Source organism: Pantherophis guttatus, chromosome 3, assembly GCF_059756535.1.
Source record: "Pantherophis guttatus breed Tessera chromosome 3, ASM5975653v1, whole genome shotgun sequence".
In the NCBI taxonomy this organism is placed as follows: domain Eukaryota; kingdom Metazoa; phylum Chordata; class Lepidosauria; order Squamata; family Colubridae; genus Pantherophis; species Pantherophis guttatus.
Window position 1 is genome coordinate 34,758,230 of NC_142065.1, and position 10,947 is coordinate 34,769,176.

Consider the following 10,947-nt stretch of genomic DNA (forward strand, 5'->3'; position numbering starts at 1 on the left):
CCTGGTTGTACTATGAGCCACATTTATTATCTTTGACCTTGAGGCATGATGTGATTACAGGGACCAAAAGAGAAGGCTATTTCTTTCATCTTGACATATTGTAGCATTACAAATTATTATCTTACATGTGCAATGTGGCATTTTTTTCCTGTTATTGTTTTTTAATCACCCAAAGGAAAACATCCTTTTTTCTAGGAAAAAAAAAAGGAAAAACTTATTAAACTACCATGCACAGATGCAGCTTTAAACTTTCACTTCAGATGGAATGAAAATGAATAGCTTTTTTCGGCATTTCTATGTGCCTTTAAATCAGCAATGCTCTCACCATCTCTGACTGCTTCTGTTTGGCCATTCTCCCTGTCTCTGTTTTCATGTTTTCATTTTTCTATGGTTGTATAGAACATATTTTGTAGTTAAGTAGTTGCTTTTGAGAGTTGTTGCCATAACAACCATTTCATTTCCTGATATGCACACTATCTCTGAAATACAGAATTTGTCCTTAAAAGAGCATGTGCCCCACACATCAAAGGAGAATGTGCACTTATTATTCTTACCTTATTTTGCAGAAAAATAGATATTTTTCTGCAAATACGTTTTCTATCTTGTTTTTTTTTTTCTTTCTTTCCATTTCTTTCTTTCTTTCTTCTAGTAGTCATTCATTGGAATCATGGCTAGATTTAGTAGTGAAGTTTAGCTTGCTATCGCTCAGTATTTTATTGTTTTCATACCCTGAAATATTAAGAATCCTTAATACATCCTTCCTTTTTCAAAACATTTGAATTGTACTAGAGTTAATGCATTTTTAATCTATCATAAAACATATCGCAGATTTTATATGTATGCTTTTATTAGCTGTTTTAAAAGCCTTCAGTTTTAGACCTCAATACATTGTAGAAATCTCTCCAATTTTGATGGAATGTAATTTCTAAATAACTTGAAGCTCCTTGGGTCAGATCCAGAGACATACCAATTTAAGGCTGAGAATAAATTGGAAATATTCTCATTGAAATCCATGGGATGAGATATGTGATAAGAATTGCTCAAAGATAATTTTGGCAGATATATTTTCCAATCACAATATTTTAATAATGAAAGAAATGTGCTGGATTGTCCTACCAAAATATTAAGACTAATCTTTTTGTCAGTTCGGCATCTGGAGAAAGCAAACAACATAAACACAAACATTCACCTTTATGTGCAGAAAAATGTTCACATATTTTTATTTAAATAAATGTATTCAATTCATATGTATATATTTGTACACATTAATCTCTATTCATTTATTGCATCAGAACTCATAACCCATTTGGTTAGTTCCCCTGATTATTTTAAGAGTTTTTTGTTCCTAAGGCCATGTTCCTCCCTGTTCAAGATTTTTTTTCCCCAAAAGTTGCTTTAGAATGAAATTGATTCCATCATAAATTACTTGACTCCCTTTACTGTGTTTCCCTGAAAATAAGCCCTCCCTCAAAAATAAGCCCTCCCCTGAAAATAAGCTCTCCCTGAAAATATTTAAACGCATGGGCAGCCGGTCCCCGCCATTTCCTCTGGTTAGGGTTAGGGAGACAGAGCTGGAAATCAGGTAAGATGACAAGAGGAGCCCCGTCTTGCCCCATGTGCCCCAAAATAATAAGACCTCCCTGAAAATAAGGCCCAGCGCTTATTTCGGGGTTCAAAAAAATATAAGATAGGGTCTTATTTTCGGGGAAACACGGTAGTTAATTCACACTTCACTAACATGAGCCAAACTCTATGACTTCATGTGTCACTTAGAGCCAGGAGTCATGGTATATTATTATGTGAACAAAGTTCTAGTCCTACAACCAATTCACTCTTAGATAATTCCTCTTCCCTAGTGTTAAATGTGTGTGTCAAATAGCCCAGTATTTCCCAAATGGAGGCAAACTTTCTTGTTTAAACTGATATTTTTTTAAAAGGAAAATCCAACATGTGCTAGAATGTATTTGTGGCTGGTATTTGCATTCATAGCAATCTAGCATCTTTTTGAAAAAAATCTAATGTGTATTTTGTTCTGAGAGAAGAATTCATGATATCTATAAGCAAAGGAATTCTGTCTGTATTCTATCACATTACCTTCCTTTTCCTTTATAAATGAAATGTGTCACATATGTATTCTCTATCTTAATCAAAATTCAATCCTTCAAAACTTTTCAAAACTTCATATGTCCATATATGTCTTCCTGTCTACTAGGTCAACAATATTCTCAGGTAATCACACACTTACCATTACATTGCCCAAGCTATCATCTTGTATAAAAAAAAAGAAAAAAACCACCAACCTATTTCTAGCTTTGTACCCATCTATTTGAAAGTAGAAAACTTGGGTGGAATTTTTTTTTGTTCCCTTTGAAAGTCAGAAAAATGTATATATAAGCATTTGCCCATATATTTGCCCAAAGAGCTTTGGTGGCGCAGCAGACTAAAGTGCTGTTAAGTAGCACTTAGCTGCCAGCTGCCTGCAACTACTGCAAGTTCAAATCTCACCAGGCTCAAGGTTGACTCAGCCTTCCATCCTTCCGAGGTAGGTAAAATGAGGACCCGGATTCTGGGGGCAATAAGCTGACTTTGTATAAAATAGAAAACCGCTTGGGGGGGGGGGCAAAAGCCGTACTAAGCAGGTATATACAAAAGTATGAAGGCTATTGCTTAATGCATTGTAAGCCGCCCTGAGTCTCCGGAGAAGGGCGGCATATACATTGAACCAATCAATCAATCAATCAATCATTGGCAACATTTTGCTTCATCCTGCCTCCTATTGCAAACCTTATTTCCCCACCACCACTACCACCATGGCATTAATATCCTTTTTTAGAGTTTATGTATAAACCTTTTAAGAGCATATCTCTCCCACTTTCCCCCTCTTCAGCAGCATGCAATCATTGAGACTATTGGAGAAAATGACTGATTGGAAAAAATTCTCATATCCTATTACTTTACCTTCATAGGTCACAAGTATGTTTGAAATGCAAGAAGATATTTCTGCAGCCAGAAGCTCCCTTTATGGCAATCACTCAGATATATTTTGTAAAAATAAGATAAACAACATTTCCTGAAAATGTAAGTGGTAGATGCAAGCAGTTTATTTAATTTCCCTTTTGAATGGAGTGGGGTGAGGGGATTTTTTGGGGTCCAGGAACTGCAATAACTCAAGAAATGAGACTCTGATCAGCTAGAGAGTGAGCACTGATTCGATTATTACATTCCTTGAATATCAGGATCAACAGAAGATAGAACAATTTCAAGTCAGCTTCATACTGCTTTGTGAGGGATTGAGGAGTAAAAAAATTGTGGTGGGTCACTAATTTAAAATTCTTAGGTATGAAAAAAATAATTGAATAGCAGAGTAGAAAAATAGTCAAATTACTTGTCGTCAGAAAAAATTAATGAGGATATGGCTGTCATTTCTGATTTTAGAGTTAATGACAAGTGATTTTTGTATGGAAAGCAGACTCAGAGCACTTTCTCAAGGCAGTGCTTAAATAAAAGTTTTCCAGGCCAGAGAACTCAATTCAGAAATCTTTCCCAGAATGGAAAAATTAGGCACGGCCCCTTGATACTTAATTTAATTTTAGGCTTAGAGCTTCTCACCTCACACTACATGCTTAATCAAAAAATAAAGCTCTTTGTACTTACTTACTTATTTGTTTGTTCGCTTATTGTTAGTGCTTTTTATGACCCTTAATTCAAAAATCAAATTGAAATAGCCTAATTGTACAGTAGGAATGAGACCGTCTGTGAGAGCTCATTTTGGAGCTGTCCAAGGTTCTAATCTTGTCCCTCTTATAAGAGGGCTGATGTATTAACCACTGTGGCATTACTAACTAGATCTGACTTGCCTGGACTTAATCTGTATTAATTTAAGTCTTCAGACTTGTTATTCTAGCCCAATTCATCTTAGTAGCAGATGTATATATGTTGCCAAAATGTCAATAAATGTCAATATTCAAAGGCCATTCAATTTTCCTTGACTGAAAAACTGTTTAGTTTTGTTTGTTGTTGGTTTTTTTAATGGCTGTTAAATATAACCATGCTGCTACAATGGCACAATCACATGAATTCACTCTCATCCTTGTATATTGCTTTACTTAAATTCAATAATGCAAATGAAGGCAAGATGTGAATCCTTTTTAAAAAATCTTAAAGGCAGTGAAGTGTGGATATTTGCAACAAGTCTTTATTGCCTTATAGTAGAATAGCAATAAGTAAAAAAATATTTTTTAAAACAAATTGTACAGCATATTAGCAGTTTTCTCAACACCTCAAGTTTAACCTGCAACACATTTCAGGTTTCCTAGACTAAGCAAATAGCTAACGTTAGGGAGAGGGGATTTGTTCCCTGTACCAAGGTCTGCTCTTCCTCTATTACTATAAGCAAACAAAAAAAAAGTGGCATTTGTTTTATATTAATAATTATCAGTTTTCCAGGCATTAGAAGTCACTTGGCTCTTCTGGACATGCTTTTTTCCCCTTTTTGGAAATAAGGAATATGTTCATTCTCCTCCTCCCTTCTGTTCCTTGTTTCTACAGCTTTCGTTTACTTTCCCTCTTCCTAGCAGGATTGTGTATATCATTTTGCAGAAGATCCCAGAAATACACAATCATCACAGTCAAAGCAAATGAGTCGGGAAATATGTGACAGTTTCAGCTGCACACACATGACTTAGCTTTATTGTCATGCTAAGTCACGTGGGAATTTGGAGGTGAGTCTGAGAAAGTATTTGAAGGAAGTAAGAAAGGTGACATAAAGCAGGTATTTGTAGAATGTTACATCATGAATAACTACATCTCACAAAAGGTGGCCCCAAGTAGTGTACAGGAAAACCAACCATTAAAATTGAACATAAAAACAAATTAAAACAATTAAATGTTCATGTTTTTATTTTTATTTTTTAATTTTATTTTTATTTTTTATTTTATTTTTATATGCCACCCTTCTCCGGAGACTCAGGGCGGCTTACAATGCATTAAGCAATAGCCTTCATACTTTTGTATATTTTATACAAAGTCAGCTTATTGCCCCCACAAACCGGGTCCTCATGTGAACTTTCTCAGATTATTAATTAAAATGCACAAATTGAAAACCAATTTCAATAACTGATTACACCAGCCTTGCCCAGCTAACTATCATCCAGAGATATTGGATTATAAAACCTATGTGTGTGATGGAATGAAGTAGTCTGGATTCCCAAGAGGAAAGAAGTGTGAGGAATAAAAGGCAGCTCCGTCCAGTTTTTTTGTGTGTGGGAGAAAGAGACTGAAGGCAGCCCCTCCCTAATAGTTCTAAGACACAGTTGCAGGAGTGGGCTGCTGGGGGTTCGCAGGGGTTCAGGAGAACCTCTAGCTAAGGTTCTGTGCAGTTCGGAGAAACCCCAAATCCCACTCCTGGCTGGCCCCACCCACCCCGCCCCTCTCAAGACTCCCCAAGTGGCCCATTTTGGATGCAAGCAAGTGCAGGGTGTGCACAGGGGCTTGGGGAGGGCAAAAAATGGGCCTACTGGAAGTTTGGGCCTCGAGAGGGCCTCTGGAGCCTGGGAAGGCTATTTTTGCCCTCCTGGAGGCTCAAAAAAAGCTTCTGGAACCCGGGGAGGGCAAAAATGCATGCCCCCCCCACCATGGTGCAGAGGCCAACTAGGCCATGGCCACCATGGCCACGCCCACCCAGCAACCGGGCAGAGAATCCCTTGCTAAAATTTTTGAAGCCCATCCCTGCATGGGTGTCAAACTCAATTATGTCATGTGACGTATTGTGATGTTTTTTGCCTTTGCGGAGCTGGGGTGGGCGTGGCCTGTCATGACTCATCCAGCCCACGGGCTGCCAGTTTGACAGGTCTGTTCTAAGAGTATGTGGTAAATGCAGATAGTAGTGTGCTTCAGTGTATATAGGTATGAAATAATAAAAATCTCTGCTTGGAAGAATCACTACATGTCTTTCTTGTTTCAGGCGGCCTGACATACTGAGAGGATGGAATGATCCTCATGAGCAAGGAATGATAGGAGTTATAAATCAACTTATATAGAGGATAGACATTTTTAAAAGCATTGGAGTGATCTTCAATCCTTGATTAGGGTACAAGACTACATTTAATTAGACTTTCAGGCTTTAGATTATTACAGAAAAAAATGCCTCTTTTTGCAAGTTGCATAAGGAGGAAAATGTAGTGGATATGTTTGCCACCTTTTTTTTTTTTAAACCCAACTTTTTATTTTATACTTTATTATGGTGATATTTTATCTTCATACTTTAAACAAATTAGAAGTAGCAGGCCCTTTCCAGTACCATTTATTTTTCACTATGTCTTGTTTGTTAATTGATTAGTTTATCCAATTATTGGGGATTTTTTTCTACCTCCCACCAACACATACACAGCAGGGGTGGGTTCTAAAAAATTTTACTACCGGTTCTGTGGCTTCTTTTGTGGGCATGGCTTGGTGGGGGGGGATAATGTGACTGGGTGGGCATACCAACATATTTTTTTTTACTTTTAAAAGCATTTTTTCTACAACCTTAAGAGATTGCAGAAAAAAGTGCTTTTAAAAGCCTCTGACAATCAGGCAACAGAGCTGGGATCGCCAGAGGCTTTTAAAGGCATTTTTTTCCAACAACCTCTTCAGCTGAAGAGGTTGCAGGAAAAAATGCTTTTAAAAGCCTCTGACGATCCCAGCTGAGCCGCGCAATCATCAGAGGCTTTTTTTTTTTTTTACTTTTAAAAGCATTTTTTCGGCCGAAGAGGTTGTAGAAAAAATGCTTTTAAAAGTTAAAAAAAAAAGTCTCTGATGAGATGGGTGGGGTAAACGAGCAGCGACTGGGGCGGGGACCAATTCGGGGGCGTGGCCAGCCAATGTTATTACCGGTTCTCCGAACTACTTCAAATTTTTACTACCGGTTCTTGCGAACTGGTGCGAATGGGAGCAATCCATCACTGATACATAGACACACAGACAGTGCATACAAACATTTTCAATCATATTTCAAAGGACTGGTGGTTATAGTACAGCTTGAGACTTGAGCTCTGGAAGGTTCATCATCTTCCACATGAGCTTACCTGAAGCTTACATGCATCAAGAACAGTTCTTGCCTTGTTGTAAATGTCATTTGAGATTCAAAAAATAATTGCCAATTATAAAGTGTTCTTGGTTGTGGTGCCTCCTATTTAGGATCCTTTCCTAGAGATACTTACCTCCCACCAACTACAATTCCTTTCCAAACAAGCTTATTTTGCATGTATTTACATAAATGGAAAGTAGCGTTTGCTTGTTCCCCATCAATTTCTGAAAAATAAGGGGGGAAATGGGAGACAATAGTTCAATTCATAGTGTGTTGAGACTGAATGTGGAAAGCCTAATAGAAGTGAACTAACATTGGGCCAACGTGACAAATGCACAAGTGATAGCTGAATATCCAACTATAGGCACTGAGATTTTGCCAAAGCCATCCACATTAGATTTACAACAAAATTCTCTACCAAAATTCTCACTCACTTTTATTGGGTGATATGGATGTTTTGAAGACAAAGACAAGGGCTGATTCATTGGAACTAAGTTACCTAATTTTGTTTTCTCCACAACTGTTTTCCAATATAATAATAAATCTAAGGGTCTGCAAATTACTGGTGATATTCTGGGTTACTCTGACTTAACTCTCAGAATACAAATGCATTTTTTCATGAGGTGTCCATGTGAACTGATCCACTTTACACATTCATTTGTTTGAATGAGAGAATCCAGAAATGGATTGGCAGTCTCTATCTCCCACCCTCAAGAGAAAACCAGTTTATAATCACTACAAAAACATTCACTATGTAGATATTATCTAAAACTGATTAGACCAAGTCTGGCTGGTGCATTGTGTACATCTCATTATCTAGTAAGTGGTATTAGTCATAGTTATGTTGAGACACAATCAGGAGCGCCCTTTCCCCCTCTTTACTCAACAGAGACCAGAATTTTCATCCCGATTGGTGTGTTCTCCAAGTCTCACATATTTGTCCTAGTATTTCTACATCTTAAATAATTTATTTTTAATTGCTACTTTTATATTTAACATGGTTTCAGATCCTGTTCTTGTGTTTTATGTTTCATTTTTTAAAATTATATTCCTTTGTTTATTTTCATTATAAGAGTTTCCCCTGCAGGGAGCTAAATAATTTGCAAAAAATAGGAGAAAGCAGAGCCTCGGTTTCTGCTCCCTAGTCCTTTCCTGGCTGCTCAGAGCAGGCAAGCAATATGAGTCCTGCACAGAGTGAATTCCAAACATAATGAATGTAGAGAGGTAATAAACAACAACTAGGGACAGATAGATAGTGAAAATGGCAACCAGCAGATAGAAATGAGATGAGATTTTAATATAGATTGGTTTGACAAAGATAGACCTGAGGAGCCTGCCTCCTGATCAGAGAAGATCACCTAGCTAAATGGAAAAATAATAATTTTATTGAGGATTCAAGGTTTGATTCAGATGGTTAAAAGAGCATCTTTCAGGACTTTGCTTTGGGGAAGGAATAAAAAAAAAAACATGATGGATAATAACAAAGACGATTGCACTAACCATGCCTGGTGATGTCTTCATATCTAATATTATTTCTCCCCCAAATTATGCCTGTTGCACAGGTTTTAGATATTAAAAATCCCTATGAGATACTTGGCAGCATATTTTACAATCAGATATGCAATTAATTGTCACATCTGTTTATTTGTCTACATATGTACTTAAGCTTGGAGTACGAATATTTCTAAGACAACAGATTCTTTGAGATGAATGAAAAAAGGGGTAAATGCAATAGTTGAGCCATATATTTTCCCTTTTAAATTACTAAAAGTTTATTTTAGTACTTTATGTATAGCCATCCCTTTTTCCTCCCTAGAAATATAAAGAAAGCCATATGTAACATTCAAGATTTCAATTTGATTAAGAGCACATGGATACTTTCTGTTTTATTACAGTAATTTAAGCCAACTACAATTCAGAACAGCTGTCTTCATCCAAGCACATCTCAATATTATTAAAACTTTCTGTTGTGTAGAATTACACAGTTTATCCAACTATGCTTCTAGGCCAAAATTTGCTACTCTAAAAACTCAGAAAAAAGATGACATTCAAGAAGACATCAACAGTAGTCATATAATTCTGTCAATTCAGGAAAGCCACGTGGGTGGACATGGAAATATTTTTCAAATATTAATATTGCCAAACTTAGGTATTGAGTATTTTAATTCATAAACATCCAGAACATATTCATTACCTAATATGTTGGCCATAGTAAACGTATCATACAGGTTTGAGGGAGATGTATGGTTCCAGTTTCCAACTGCATGTAGATTCTGCACAGCACTAGCAAGAAATATTTAATAAGGTATTTGAAGATTCAGCATACATATGTAGCTGGTAATGCAACATTATTCATTGGATAAGGGATGTAGGCTGACTTTGCAGTCTTATGCTTATATCTGAACATTAGTCCTGATGAATGTAATTAAATTTACTTCCAAGAAAAAAATATATCATGGGATTTAAACATTAAAGTACCAAACTACTAGGAGCTTTATTGGCTTCTAAGCCAAGATATTGTCTGGATATTTAAAGTCCCTTGGTCAAAATATCCTAAGTGGGCTAATTCATTCATTGCTACTGACTTCTTACATGGGCTGTTCTGTCAGGCTATGCTACACTATAATTCAAAAGGAGAGGGCAAGACACTAATTCTTCTCCTTCCTTTCCATGCTTAGAATACAGTTAAATATGCAGCAACAGTAAAAAGAGGGGTGGAGCTCTGGGATAAGCAGAGGGGTTCTAGCCAGTGGTGAAATGTAAAATTTGTTACTACCGGTTCTGTGGGCGTGGCTTGGTGGGGGTGGGAGGATAATGTGACTGGGTAGGTGTGGCAACTCAGTTGGGATCGTCAGAGGCTTTTAAAAGAAAAAAAGCCTCTGCTGATCAGGCAGCTCAACTGGGATCGTCAGAGGCTTTTAAAAGCATTTTTTCTACAACCTCTTCGGCTGAAGAGGTTGTAGAAAAAATGTTTTTAAAAGCCTCTGACGATTCCAGCTGAGCCGCAGGATCATCAGAGGCTTTTCTTTTACTTTTAAAAGCATTTTTTCGGCTGAAGAGGTTGTAGAAAAAATGTTTTTAAAAGCCTCTGACGATTCCAGCTGAGCCGCAGGATCATCAGAGGCTTTTCTTTTACTTTTAAAAGCATTTTTTCGGCTGAAGAGGTTCTAGAAAAAATGCTTTTAAATTTTTTTAAAAAGCCTCTGATAATTGCGTGACTCAGCTGAGCGAGCAATCGGGCGATCCAGTCTAAACCAAGAGCATTTCACTCCTGGTTCTAGCCATGGTAAGTGATAGATTGTGACAACATATAGAATCAACCAAGAGTGCTGCAGTGTACATGAAATAAACTTTTTAAAAGATTGTTTTTAACATTATGCAAAATACTGTTGATTTACTCTTGAACTCTCAGCTATGTTTAAAAATCAAGAATACTTAGACTGGTGATGTTCCAATTCAATTAAGCAGGCCTATTGCAAGAGTTACTTTAATAGGCATTTCTTAAGAGAATTACAATCCATAAAAATGAAGAAAAATACCACCTTTATATTTCTTATATGTACTAAACATCACAACCTTAGATTTCTTTTACGATCCATTTCTATCTGAATTAATAATAATGACCTACTCACAGGGTCATTATAAAGCATACTGAGAACATGTCTGTAAAGCAATAGATAAATAATAAAGAGAGGAAATAAGTGATAATTGTATTCAAACTTTATAGCTATTATTAAATTAATCTCAAAAACTTTGCAAAGTAATTTCATAAAGTGTCTTCTACCGGGTTTAACAAATCTGCAACTCCCTTTTGCTCTCTTCTAAAATAAATTAAGGATGGGAAATCCATGAACCAGTAACCCTGTAGATACAGGCATCCC